The sequence below is a fragment of the Miniopterus schreibersii genome (assembly GCF_964146895.1).
Source record: "Miniopterus schreibersii genome assembly, chromosome: 12".
NCBI lineage: Eukaryota > Metazoa > Chordata > Mammalia > Chiroptera > Miniopteridae > Miniopterus > Miniopterus schreibersii.
In genome coordinates this window covers 41,056,481-41,069,829 of record NC_138112.1, presented here as the reverse complement: position 1 = coordinate 41,069,829, position 13,349 = coordinate 41,056,481, and positions in this window count along the sequence as shown.

The window sequence follows — 13,349 nt, the reverse complement described above, 5'->3', positions numbered from 1 at the left end:
TTAAAAATATGTTTTAGCTGATTTCAGAGAGAGGAAAGGACAGGGAGAGAGAGAAATATCAATCAGCTGCCTCTTGCACACCCCCCACTGGGGATCTAGCCCACAACCCAGGCATGTGCCCTGATGGGAATTGAACTGGCGACCTCCTGGTACACGGGATGACACTCAACCAACTGAGCCACACTGGCTGGGCAGACCCTTATAATTTTTTATCTGTACCCTTCACTTAGCCCAGGAGTCTCAGTATTATACCTGCTCTTGGAATCCTCCATCACTCCCATATCACAGTCTGCCTTGGAGACCATCAGACTCATCTCTTAATGCTTTACTTTCCACCATTCGTTAATTCATTCAACAAACATGTATCGAGCATCTGCCACGTTCCAGGAACTGTTCTGGGCATTTGGGAAACCCCAGTAAACAAAAAAAGACAAAACAAAGATTCCTGCTCTGGAAGAGCTCACTTGCAAATTAATACATTATATAATGTTGTAATGTGAAAAGTTATTTAAAAGAGAAAAAGAAAAAGGTAGAGCACAGAAAACAGGATCAGCTTGCAGGTTGAAAGGTGTCGTATATTAAAAAGGATGGTCAGGAACAGTCTCTCTGAGAAAGTGAGACTTGAGCAAATCTTAAGAAGGTGAGGGAATGAGACAAGTAGGAGAGCTAAGGAAAGGGCATTCTAAGCAGAGCGCACTGGGGCCGGAGTGTGTCTGGCAGGTGGGAACAACAACAAAGAGACCAGTGTTTCTGGAACAAAGTGAACCATGAAGAGAATAATAGGAGGAAGGCAAAGGTGGAGGCCCTGGGTCAGATCACATAGGCCCTGGTGGGTTATCAGAAGGATTTTGTCTTTTTCTCTGAGTGAAACAGCAGTGTTGTGGGATTTCAAGCAGAGGGACTAGCTCTGACCTATTTTAAAAGAATCCCTCTGGCTCTGGGGTTGAGAAAAAGGCTGGTGGGGGAAGGGTGGGGTGGAGGTGGGGTGCGGGGTCTAGAAGCAGAGGAAATTTAGGAGGTTATTGCAGCAACCCAGGCAAGAAATAACTGGTAGTGGCTCTGACCAGGATAGTGGCAGTGGAGGTGGTGAGAAGTGTTTGGATAAGATTGAATGAGGGAGGTGAGAGAAAAAGTAAACTGGAACTGCCGCTCTGAGCAGTGGAAGAGTGACACCATCATCAGCCAAGATGGGGGAGGCTGTGGGCGGAGCAGATGAGGGGTAAGATCAGATGTTTGGGTTTGGACACATTGACCTTGGGTTGGCTTTGAGGCATCTAAGTGGAGATGTCAAGTTGGCAGCTGGACAAATGATTGGGGAGATAGTTCTTGGCTAGATCTCATGCTAATTCATGCTTTAAATATCATGTACTCCCTGACATCTCCAAAGCTGGTTCTGACTTCTCCCCTAAGCTGCAGCCTCTTATATTCAACTGCCTACTTGGCTTACTCATTTAGCTTTCTAACAGATGTCTCAAATTTAGCATGTCCAAGACTAAATTCCGAATTTCCTGTCTCCCTCTACAAAACACAAACAAATGAATGAACAACGAAACTCAAAAGCTCAGTGGCAATCTCATTCTTCCTAAACCTTTGTCATCTTTGACTCTTCCTTTCAAACATTGCATTCAACCCATGGACAGGTCCTGTTGCGACCATTCCCAGGCTATCCCCACCACCTTCACCATGGTGCCCTGGGCCAAGGAAGCACATCACCACTTACCTGGATTATTATAACAGCCTCTGAACTCTGACAGTCTGTTCTCCACATGACTAAATTGATTCTTTTAAAAGGTAAGTCAGAGCATCTCATTCCTCTGCTCAAAACCTTCTAATCTCTCCTGATCTCAGAGTAAAAGTCTGTAGGCCTCACAGGATGTGGACCCTCACCCCTTACAACGCACCTCTATACTCACATCCCCTTTCACTGTTTTTTAAAACAATACATCTTTATTGATTTCAAAGAGAGGAAATGAGAGGGAGAGAGAGAAACATCAATGATGAGAGAGTCATGGATCGGCTGCCTCCTGCACGCCCCCTACTGGGGATGGAGCCCCTAACCCAGGCATGTGCCCTGACAGGGAATGGAACTGTGATCTGGATCCTAGGTAAATGCTCAACTGCTGAGCCATGTCTCCTGGGCCCCTTTCTCTCTTCCCCACTCATTTCATTCCTGTCACACTGGCCTCCTTTAACATGCCAAGCATACTCCTGCCTCAGGACCTTTGCACTTGTGTTCCTCTGCCTAGAAAGCCTTTTCCCAGATTTGCAAAAATGTTGCTTCTTCACTTTCTTCATGTCTCTGCTCAAATGTCACCTTATTAAAAACCTGTTTCCTAACTACTCTACAAACAAGAGTAAATTCAATCTCCCTTACCTTGCTTTATTTCCCTGTTGCACTTATCATTGCCTGACATTATATGTTTGTTGTTTGTCTTTACTAACTAGAATACAAGCTCCATGGTAGCAGAGATTTTGTTTTGTTTACATCTATGTTCTCAGTGCTTGGACTTGTCATGTAGTAGACATTCATTAAATATGTGCTGGATGGATGGACGGACGGATGGACGGATGGATGGATGAATGGATGAAACATGGCTTTTCTGGAGCTTAAAGGTTTATCAAGACGTTAGAAATTAACCAGAGAAAAGAGACCTCAGCATGAACTCTCTGAACACAAGTTCATGGCAATAACATCACACACAGCCACACATACACACACACACACACACACACACACATACACCCAATACCCTGAAACTCCTACAAATGTAGAACAAAGGGAAATGATGAAGTGTGCCTGTAGGATGAAAAAAAGTACGCATTTATTAAACACTAATTATGAATACGGAAAATCGTTTATGGTATATTAAGGAAAAGTAGTAGATTGTAAAACAGAACATTTATTAATATATAATTACTGTACTGCTATAATCACAGCAATGCAAAATGTAATTATGTTTTGCAAAATGTGATTGTATGTTAAATGACAGCTCATATTAAAAATAAAATTAGTTACTGTTGTTAGGGCTATTAGTGGGATTGTGGAGGTTTTGTAATCTTTTTTCTTCACAATTAAAAAAAAATCTTGTATTCTTTTTTCCATAAAAGGAACATGTTTTAACTCTCTGGGCACATTGGCTGAGGAAAATCCCAGCCCAGTGAAGTCAGCACCCAAGTTCCCCCAGAGACTCCCATGGGAGGCAGAGGGGTCCTGGGCCAGGCCGGTGCACTTTCTGAGTGGTAACTGAAGCAGAGAGCATTTGCATGACTAACCCCGGGGGGGAAAAAACCACCAGAGAGTTATTTCTATTTAAGCTCAGAGAAATGCAGAAGTAAACCTACTTGAGACTAACTTGGCTTTAAAATGAAACCAACCATGCCAGTGGAGTTTTTGTGAGGGGGACGGGTGGAGAGAGGGGAGGGAGTCTGTAAGGAGGGACAGCCAAGTTCAGGCTCTAGTGGCACAGGAGAACCAAGCTCTTCCACGGGTCCAGATTCCTGGGCCTCCTCTCCTCAGCTGGGCCTCAGTGTTAGGCAGAGGGTTCTGAAACCACAAACCACTGACCTGTGACAGGCCAGCATTTCTTCACCAAACTGTTATAAACTCTTTGGTTATCCTGTAAGCTATGGAGCTTCTTCCCAGAAAAATGCACATCAACCCAAATTTCTGAAACAATTTCAGGGTCTCTGTGGAACCCCTGAATCCTAGACCCTCCTATTTGTCCCTGTACCCCCCCCCCCCAAGAATCTCTGCTGGCCCAGCTGGGCGTGGCTCAGCGTTGAGCATGGACCTAGGATCCAAGAGATGGGAGTTTGATTCCCGGTTAGGGCACAGGCCCGGATTGCGGGTTCGATCCCCAGTGGGGGCGCGCAAGAGGCAGCCGATCAATGACTCTCTCATCATTGATGTTTCTATCTCTCTCTCTCTCCCTCTCCTTGCCTCTCTCTGAAATCAATAAAGATATATTTTTTTTTAAAAAAAGAATCTCTGCTAGGCGTCAACAAATACAATGTTTTACCTACGATACAGACAAGGGTAGGCTATTTTCCAAGTCTGTTGACTGGACTGTGATGAACAGATACAAATTCATTTAAAGGACATGCTGGGTTCAGAGGCTTGCTGGTGGTGGTATTTAGCTCTCCAGAGAAAAGGTAAAGGCCGGTGCAGGTTCAGGAGCCTGCTGAGGGGTCCCCTGTCGCAGGGTCCTTGTCCCCGCGGCAAGGCTGTCTCGCCGCGTCTCTCCCGAGCGTGGGACCAGCCGCCCGGTCCTCTGCCCCGGGCCGGTCACTGCAGGGCGTAGGGCTCTCGGAGGACCTGAGTCCCTGCTCGAGAGCCGACCCCAGCTTTTCGGGGGTTTTGTCGCGGAAATGCTGCAGCCGCTGGCTGACTCACAGGTTTAAGTTTTATTCTCCGTTTATGGCCGGGTTTTCCCGACGTAGATCGTCAGCGCGGGTCCAAAAAGTTACCAGTGTGGTCTGGGCGCGGGATTCAGTCGCTGGGGTCGCTCCCGGTGAGCGCCACCGAATGGAGTCCCCAGCCCCCGCCCCTCCCCCACCCCACCCTCCTCCCCCACCCCGCCCCTCCCCCACCCCACCCCCGCGTGGGCGGCTGCCCCCCCCCCCGGCTCTGGCGCGCCCTGCCCTGGAGCGCCCCCGCCTGGGCGCCCGCGCTTAGCCCGGGCCTGGGGACGCCGCCTTCCCCGCGAGGGGCGCGCAGCGCGGAGGCGGCGGGGGCGGGGCGGCGCCTCGGGGCTCCGACGCCGCGCACGCCTCGGACCGGGGTTGCGCTGCGTGGGGCCCCAGGCTCTGCGGCCCCTGGACCTGCTCCGCCCCGGGGCGACACCAGCCCCCCGGCTCCCGGCTCCGCCCCGACGGGCTCGGGCCTGGTCTCCACGCCGGCAGCCGCGCCCCGGGCAGGCTCGGAACGGGGCTCACTCGACAGCCTGGCACACAGTGGGCTCGTGTCCATCGGCTGAATAAAGAAAACGTTTTCTTTCTCGTGTTTGAACCGTGTCTGCTCTAACAGCACGTCCGTCAGCAGTGCGCCGGGCGGCGCGGAGGACAGGTGGGGGAGTGGAGGGAGATGGGGGGCCCAGCGAGCAGCGGGCTCGGGGGGAGCTGGGAAGTCAGCGCCTTTTCGGGGCGCAGCGCCAGGGTGCCCCGGGATTCCGCGCGGAGTGTCAAAGCCCGGCCGCGGGCCCCGGGGGGGGAAGTGGAAAGGCGCGAGGGGCGAGCCCACAGGGACGGGCCCCCCCACGGCTGGTTACGGGCTCTACTGGCCACTAGGGACTCGGGGTCCGGGAAGCTCGAGGCCCCAGGAGACCTGGACAGGAGGAGGCCGGTCAGAGGAGCCCCAGATCCTCCCGCGGGGACAGCGCGACACGTTCCCCCGGGCTCGCCTGGGGGCCTGGGGGACAAGGGCCGCCTGCCGGCAGGGGGCGCAATGTTCCTCTAGTTCTGCGAGGCCGGGCTGGGACCACGGCGAACAATGGGAGCCGAGAGCCCCGGGAAGGAGGGAGGCCGAGCGGGTAAGGAGCTCACACAATCCTGAGGGGCCGTTTAGAGCAGCTTTCCCACGCACAGGGCGAGGAGGGTGACTTCGTGAGGCATGCTCAGGTAAGCAAATGGGAGTTGGGAGGGAAAAAGGTACATTTCACATTATGCTTCCAAATAAATTCCAAGTGGATTAAAATACTAAATATTTTTTAGAACAGTCATAGGAACACTGTATAAGTAGGATAAACAGTTTTCTGTTTATGGCTAAATGTCAGCTTTGAAACAACAGAAGAAACTGCAGAGGAAGACTAACATTCAAAAATATAAAAACTGGACAGGACTTTTAAAAGGCAAAAGCTTGAGGAAAAATATTTGCACTAAATACAAGCAGGAAATACCTCAAATGTATAATTTGTAACTGCTTGTTTAAATATATAACAGCAATCAACATACCAATAGCTAAATAGACAACGAAGGTAAGTATGTCATTCACAAGGAGAAATAAAATTAGTACACGAGTGTGTGGGAAATGTTCATTGTTCTTGATAATTAAAATTTTTAAACTTAACTTTGACGTAGCACCTTACATCTACTAAAATAATAAAAATTTTTTAATTATAAAGCATAATGTTAGTGACGTGGTAAAATAATAGAGTCACCATAGCTTCATATAATTCTTTTGAACAGCAACATGGTGACCTTCATTCACTAAGCAAATAGCTGCCAAGGAGTTCATTGCAATGGAGACCAGATAATATACGTGGTATAAGGTGGTGATAGTGCCAAGAGAAAAAATAAAACAGCATGTGATGCGACGTGTTATTTGAATTTGGTTAGGGGAGGCCTCTCCGATGAAGTAACATCTGAACAGAGGGACTTGAAAAAAGTGAGGGAGCAAATCTTGTTCAAATCTGTGGGAAATGTATTCCCGGGTAGGAGGAACAGAAAGTTAATCCCCCTAAAGCAAGAGCATATGACCAGTAGAATTTAATTTTTAAAAATCAGGCATGAAGTAATACGTTGAATATTTTAAAAATTGATGCACTGCCCGGTGGGCGTGCCTCAGCAGTTGAGCGCTGACCTAGAATCCAGGAGATCGCGGTTCGATTCCCAGTCAGGGCACATGCCCAGGTTTCAGGCTCGATCCCCAGTCGGGTGTGCAGGAGGCAGCCGATTAATGACTCTCATCATTGATGTTTCTCTCTCTCTCCCTCTCCCTCTCCCTTCCTCTCTCTGAAATCAATAAAGATATATTTAAAGCCTGGCTGGGCATGGCTCAGCGGCTGAGCGTTGACCTAGGATCCAGACGTTCGAGGTCCAATTCCCGGTCAGGGCACATGCCCAGGTTGGGGGCTCGATCCCCAATGACTCTCTCATCATTGATGTTTCTGTCTGTCTGTCTCTCCTTTCCTCTCTCTGAAATCAATAAAGATATTTTTTAAAAAAGATATATTTAAAATTTTAAAAATGATGTACTTTATACATAGGAAGACAATGATGAATTTATTAAGCTAAAGTGAGAGAGTCAAATATCTGTTGTTTTGTCTTCACTAACCTAACAAAATTTGAGCCTCAGTGGAAGGTGACGTTGCAACAAGATTGCTGGAGCCAGCCAGCCACGAAGTGCTGCACGTCTTTATTTTCAGTGCCACGGTCCTTTTCTAACAGGACCTAACCATATGAATTTAAAAACTGCCCCAGTTCAGGAAAAGTGTCTTCAAAGTAAAAGCAAAAGGAAGCCTTGAGGGGGTTTATCCAGTTTTGTGGTTTTGAACACTATCACTATCCTAATGGTTCTCAAACAGATCCCTAACGGAACCTCTGCCCCAAACTCCAGACTCAAACATCTGTCAGTCCACTTGACCTCTCAAAATGAATGTCATACTTAAATGTCCCAAACTGCCCACCTGTGCTCCATCCCTTCTCCCTCAACACACACACACACACACACACACACACACACGCGCGCGCGCGTGCACACCCCACAAAGTAGTTTCTCTAACAGTCTTCACCTCAGTTACTAGCAAGTCACTTCTTTCATTTGCTCAGCCCCAAAATTTGGAGTCATCCTTGACTCCTCTCTTTCCTTTATACATTTTTTTTAAATCCTCATTTGAGAATATTTTTTCCATTGCTTTTCAGAGAGAGTGGAAAGGAGAAAGAGAGAGAGAGAGAAACACCGACGTGAGAGAGACACATCGACTAGCTACCTCCCGACTGGGGCCGGGGATTGAGCCTGCAACCGAGGTACATGTCTTTGGCTGAAATTGAACCCGGGACCCTTCAGTCTGCAGGCCGATGCTCTAGCCACTGAGCAAACCAGCTAGGGCCTCTCTTTCCTTTAAAAGCTGTCAGGTGATCGTGTCAGTCCTCTACTTAAAGACTTCGACCCTTGTCTCTCCATACATTAGCTGTAAAAGCTTAAGAACTCACCATGCCCTAAAGGTCACCTCTCTGACCCTTCCTCCTACTACTTACATCGCTCTTCTCTGTCACACTGGCCTCCTTGTTGCTCCTCAAACACACCAGGCACATGCCCACAGGCCTCTGGACTTGTTTCCTCCGCTGGGCATGCTTTTCCCCTCATACTCATGTGTGGTCCATGCCTCACTTCCTTAGGTCTTTACTGAAAGCCAAAACAACTTTCTCACAGTCAAACACACAGAAACTCCATGCTTTGGATTTTCCACTTTACCTGAAGAGCTATATACATTTTATCTGTTTATTTTGTGTATTATCTGTATCTCCCCATTAGACATGAAGACTCTGAGGGCAGGGATTGTGGTACATTTTGTTCACTGATGTGCCCAGAACAGTGCCTGCCATATGATAGGTACTTGATAAATATTCACAGAATAAAGAGAAGAAGAAGAGAAAATAGACAACAAGAATGTCGTAAAGATCAGAAACAGAAGGAAACATTCTAATTAGAAGAAAGCTAACTTAGGGAGATTAATAAGAATACAGGTTGACAGTGCAAAAGATTCTACAAAATATAGGTAAGTGTCTGGCTCACCAAGGTAGAGGCTGGAGGCCAAATATTCTGACAAAGAAGACTGGTCTCTCCCTGGCTCACAGTTTACACCCAGTTCCATCCTCAGAATCAGTCCTCTGAGGGACAAGAATCTGCACCATGCCCTGCCCCACAGACACACCTGGGACCCAGAAGGGGAGTGGAGGAGCTAATGGGACAAAGGGATGCCTAAGACATGTTCCTTCTCTCCTTTGGGATGCGGTAAGGTAAGGTAAGGTAAGGTAAGGGGTAGGGGGTAAGGGGTAAGGCAAGGTGTAAGGGAAGGTGTAAGGTAACAGAACACTCAACTCAAATTGGCTTAAATATTATAAGGCCTTTATTGTCTCAGGAAAAAAAAAATTCCAGAATGAGGACTTGACCAGTGGTTGACCCAGAATTTCTCAACTTCTTCAGCAGCTGTACTTCTCAGGACTCTCCCAGCTCTGCCCTCCTCTGTGTTGGTCTTGTCTTTATGCTGTGTCCCTGAGTGGGACAGAAATGGCTGCAGTTTTCTCACATTGTACATTTTTACATGGGACCATCCATACACATTTCTGGGCCTCAGTCTGTTTGAGCCAGTGTCTGTCATGTGCTCACCCCAAAGCAGCCCCTGTGGCCAGAGAAAAGTCAACACTCAGAGGAGGGCACAGCTGGCTTAGTCCTTTCCTTGACCCAGTCACTGGTGATGGGGTTTCTCTAACTGGTTTAGGACACACCGCTGAGGCTGGAAGTGAAGTCAATTCCACCTAAAGAGCATGGCCCCTCCATAGAGAAGAGAGGGTGGCATGGGTAGTGGGACTCAGCCACAGGACCTATGACAAGGGCACATCCACCCAGATCCTGCAGAGGCTCCCAAACAATGCTACCATATTTCCATTGGGAACCTGGTGCAAAGGCCCAAACTGCACACTGGACTGCAGACATAGCTGAGGGTCTCTTTCTGCACAGCATGAAGGCCCCTTCAATCGCTGTCTCCTTTGTCCCTGCTCAATCAGTCCTGCTGTGCCCACCTCCCTCCCTGTTCAGTTACCTGGTCCTTCCCGTGCTCTTGGGCTGATGTTGCCCTTTGCCCTTCCTGCCACTACTACCAGCCTTCTGAGCCTGTATCTCCTGGAACCTTTGTTCACCTATAGAAAGAAGCTCCCTCCATTTTCTGCCTTAACTGAAATCTGGCTGAGGACATGGCTTCCCTGGCTGATCTTCTGAGAGTCACCTACTCTTTCCCACAGCCCACTTACCATGGGACAAGGAGGAGGGTGGTCAGCATCCTTTCACCTCTCACCGCCTCTTTAGGGCCATCATTCTTCTTTGAGGCTCCTTTCCTTGGCACTGTCATCTACCCACCTCCCAACGTTCACTAAGGACTTGGGACCCTGACTCACAGGCTCCCAGGGGAAATAGTGCCATCATCCTGGATGATTTAGTGTCTCTGTGGATGGCACATTCCACATCTTAATCTTAGACTCTCTGACTCCCTAGTCTCCAATGACCTTTGCTCTTCTTACCACTTGGGCCACTCATCCCTTGGCCACACTCTGAGCCTTTCATCACCTCGAAGTGCTGCACTCTCTGACAACATCCATCCTCCACACAAAACCACCTGCCCTTGCAGCTCTCCCTTCTCTCACTCCCTCCTTTATCTATTTATCCTTCCATCTTCTTGTCATCATGCACCGCTGAGCCATGGTGGGGGAAATCCCAGTCCTCTGAGGACCAGCGCCAGGGTCTTCAGTTTCAGTCCCCCGGACATCTGGATTCTCCGTCTACTACACCACTGAAGCTGCTCTTTCTAATGTCACTGGAGAGTTCCACGTTGCTAAACTATGAGGACACTTGAGTCCTTATCTTATTGGTCTTCTTTTCTACACTGACCACCTCATTCTTGAAATTCTCTCCTCCTGGGGCTCCCAAGACACGACACCCCTCCTTTTCTTCTTTCTCCACCTTCCTTTTCCCTCATCAACCCCATAAATAGTGCTATTCCCAGGGTTCTGCCCTGGGTTCATTTCTCTCATTTGACAAATTCTTCTTAGATCATCTCACTCGCACTTAAGGTTTCAATAACCTCTCAAATGTCAACGGTGCACAATATGAATTTTGGGCATTGCTACATAGCTGATAACCCATCAGATATTGCCACCACCATGCCCCCCAGGGACCTTAAACCCAGCATGTCCGAAAGAGAACTCTGTCCTATAACCCTAGCTCCCCTTTCTCCTCACTAAAACATTATATACCCTGTGTGAAATAGCAGTCTACATTAAGACCAGCAGATACCACCTCTCTCCTGAATAGAAAAGGAAATTTGAATAATACTTATTACAAATTTAAGATGCATTAAAATGTCCCAAACATTCTTTTCTTTTTTAAAATATGTTTTTATTGATTTTTAGAGAGAGGAAGGGAGAGAGATAGAAACATTGATGAGAGAGAAACGTCATTGATCAGCTGCCTCCTGCACGTCCCCTGCTAGGGATCGAGCCCACAACCGGGAATCAAACTGGTGACCTCTCGGTTCACAGGTAAATGCTCAACCACCAATCCACACTGGCCGGTCCCAAATGTTCTTTTCATTCAGCAAGTTGGCGAATGTAAAAACATTTATAATGCTACTTTGCCCTTTAAGTCCTGAGTTGCTCAACTGTGAATTCTTCTCCTATAGATGGTTTCAGGAGGAAACGCTGGGCCTTGGTCAGCTGCCTATTTTGGGTTGGTGGTTGACCTGAATCATGGAGTCTGGAGCAGAGTCTAGGTAAGTGGGTGCAGTGCCTATATCTGCAAGTTCAGAAATGAGTTCTGCTTTATTGCAGATAATAAGCTTCCTATGAGAAGAGGCTAGGTTACATGTAAAGCTAAAACTTGATGTACTCTGAGGACCCTCCAGGAAAGTGCCTACGTTTCTGGGTCTCATAATCTCCCCTAACCACAGTTGACAGAAGATGGGGCTTGGAACAAGCCAAAGTAGCAGTGGTATTAGAAGCTCTTCTCGCCTTTTCCTCCCAGAGTTGTTACGACTCATATTCCTTGACTGACAAGGCTTAGGGCCTCTTATATACTTTCCTTTCATTTGCTCATTCATCATTGTTTTCAACTGTTCTCAGAACAAGAATAAACAAAAATTCCTATTTCTCAGCAGTTTATCATAGAATTGAAACCCCCAAAATGAAAAACATGAATCTGGCAAAGGGAAGTTGGGTTCCCAATACTGTTGTGCAAAACTAGCTTGCTTCCTCTCCTCTAACACTCATGTATGCCCTCACCGACCTAATACCCCATGCACTCTTATTTCCCTGTGCCTTGTTCATGCTAACCCCTCTACCTAGGAAATGCTTTACCTTACCCATCTGGCAATATGGAACATGAGGAAACAAAACACACTCAACCAGAAGAGCAAAAAGAAAAAAGAATCCAGAAATATGAAGATAGTATAAGGAGCCTCTGGGACAACTTCAAGCATACCAACATTCATATTATTGGGGTGAAAGAAGGGGAAGAAAGAGAGCAAGAAATTGAAAACCTATTTGAAAAAATAATTACAGAAAACTTCCCCTACCTGGGGAAAGAAATAGACTTACAAGTCCAGGAAGCACAGAGAGTCCCAAACAAGAGGAACCCAAAGAGGCTCACAGCAAGACACATCATAATTAAAATGCCAAAGGTTAAAGACAAAGAAAGAATCTAAAAGCAGCAAGAGAAAAGCAGTTAGTTACCTACAAGGGAGCTCCCACACAACTGTCAGCTGACTTCTCAACAGAAACTTTGCAGGCCAGAAGGGAGTGGCAAGAAATATTCAAAGTGATGAAAAACATGGAACTACAACCAAGATTGCTCTACCCCGCAAAGCTATCATTTAGAACTGAAGGTGAGATAAAGAGCTTCTCAGATAAGGAAATGCTAAAGGAGTTCATCACCACCAGACAAGCACTACAGGAAATGTTGAAGGGTCTTCTTTAAGAAGCAGCTAATGAACAAAAGAATCTGACAAACTAAATAGATCCAGAGACATTGACGTATGCAACAGACGAAAAGAGGAAAAGAGGAAAGAGGGAAGGAGGGTGGAGGGTGGGAAGAGATTAACCAAAGAAGTTATATGCATATATGCATAACCCATGGACACAGTCAATAACGGCATGAAGGCCTGGGGAGGGGGTGGGAGCGAAGTGGAGGCGGTCAGTTGGGGGGGAAAAATGGGACACCTGTAATACTCTCAACAATAAAGATAAATTAAAAAAATAAAAAGAACAGACATTAAAAATAAATAAAGAAAAGAAAAATAAAAAAGAATATTGATGCTATAACCATATGTAACCAGGAACATGAGGAGGGCCAGGAGGAGATGCTGGAGAATCTTGACTTGGCAGGTGCCCCAACAAAGGGATTAATCCAGGAACCCTAGGATCTTTGGCATACATTTCTTAGTCATACAAGATCTAGAATATTTAATTCATGGCTGCCAGTTTAGAGAAATATGTTGCACCAGAAACTTACCTCAACATAGCTTAAGCTAAAAAAGAGGAATATATATAGTCATGAAAACAAGCCAAGATTGGTTTCAGGGACTGATAATTGTGAGATCATCATGCTCTCCTCCATTCTCAGTACCAATTCTATCTTGGTTCATTCTCTTCTCCTACAGACAGGTTTTTTCCAAGCAGTGGAAAGCTTGGCTTCCCCATCTTTGCCAACATAGCAATTGGAGCATCTGCAAGGTCCCAGGAAAAACTCCGTTTGGCCCAGCCCAGATCATGTAGGTACCCCTGTATTCAAGGGAGTGGTCCCTCCCCATCACCAGAAATTTGGGGGAGAAGAGGCATAATCACTGACAAATCTTTGCCAGCCA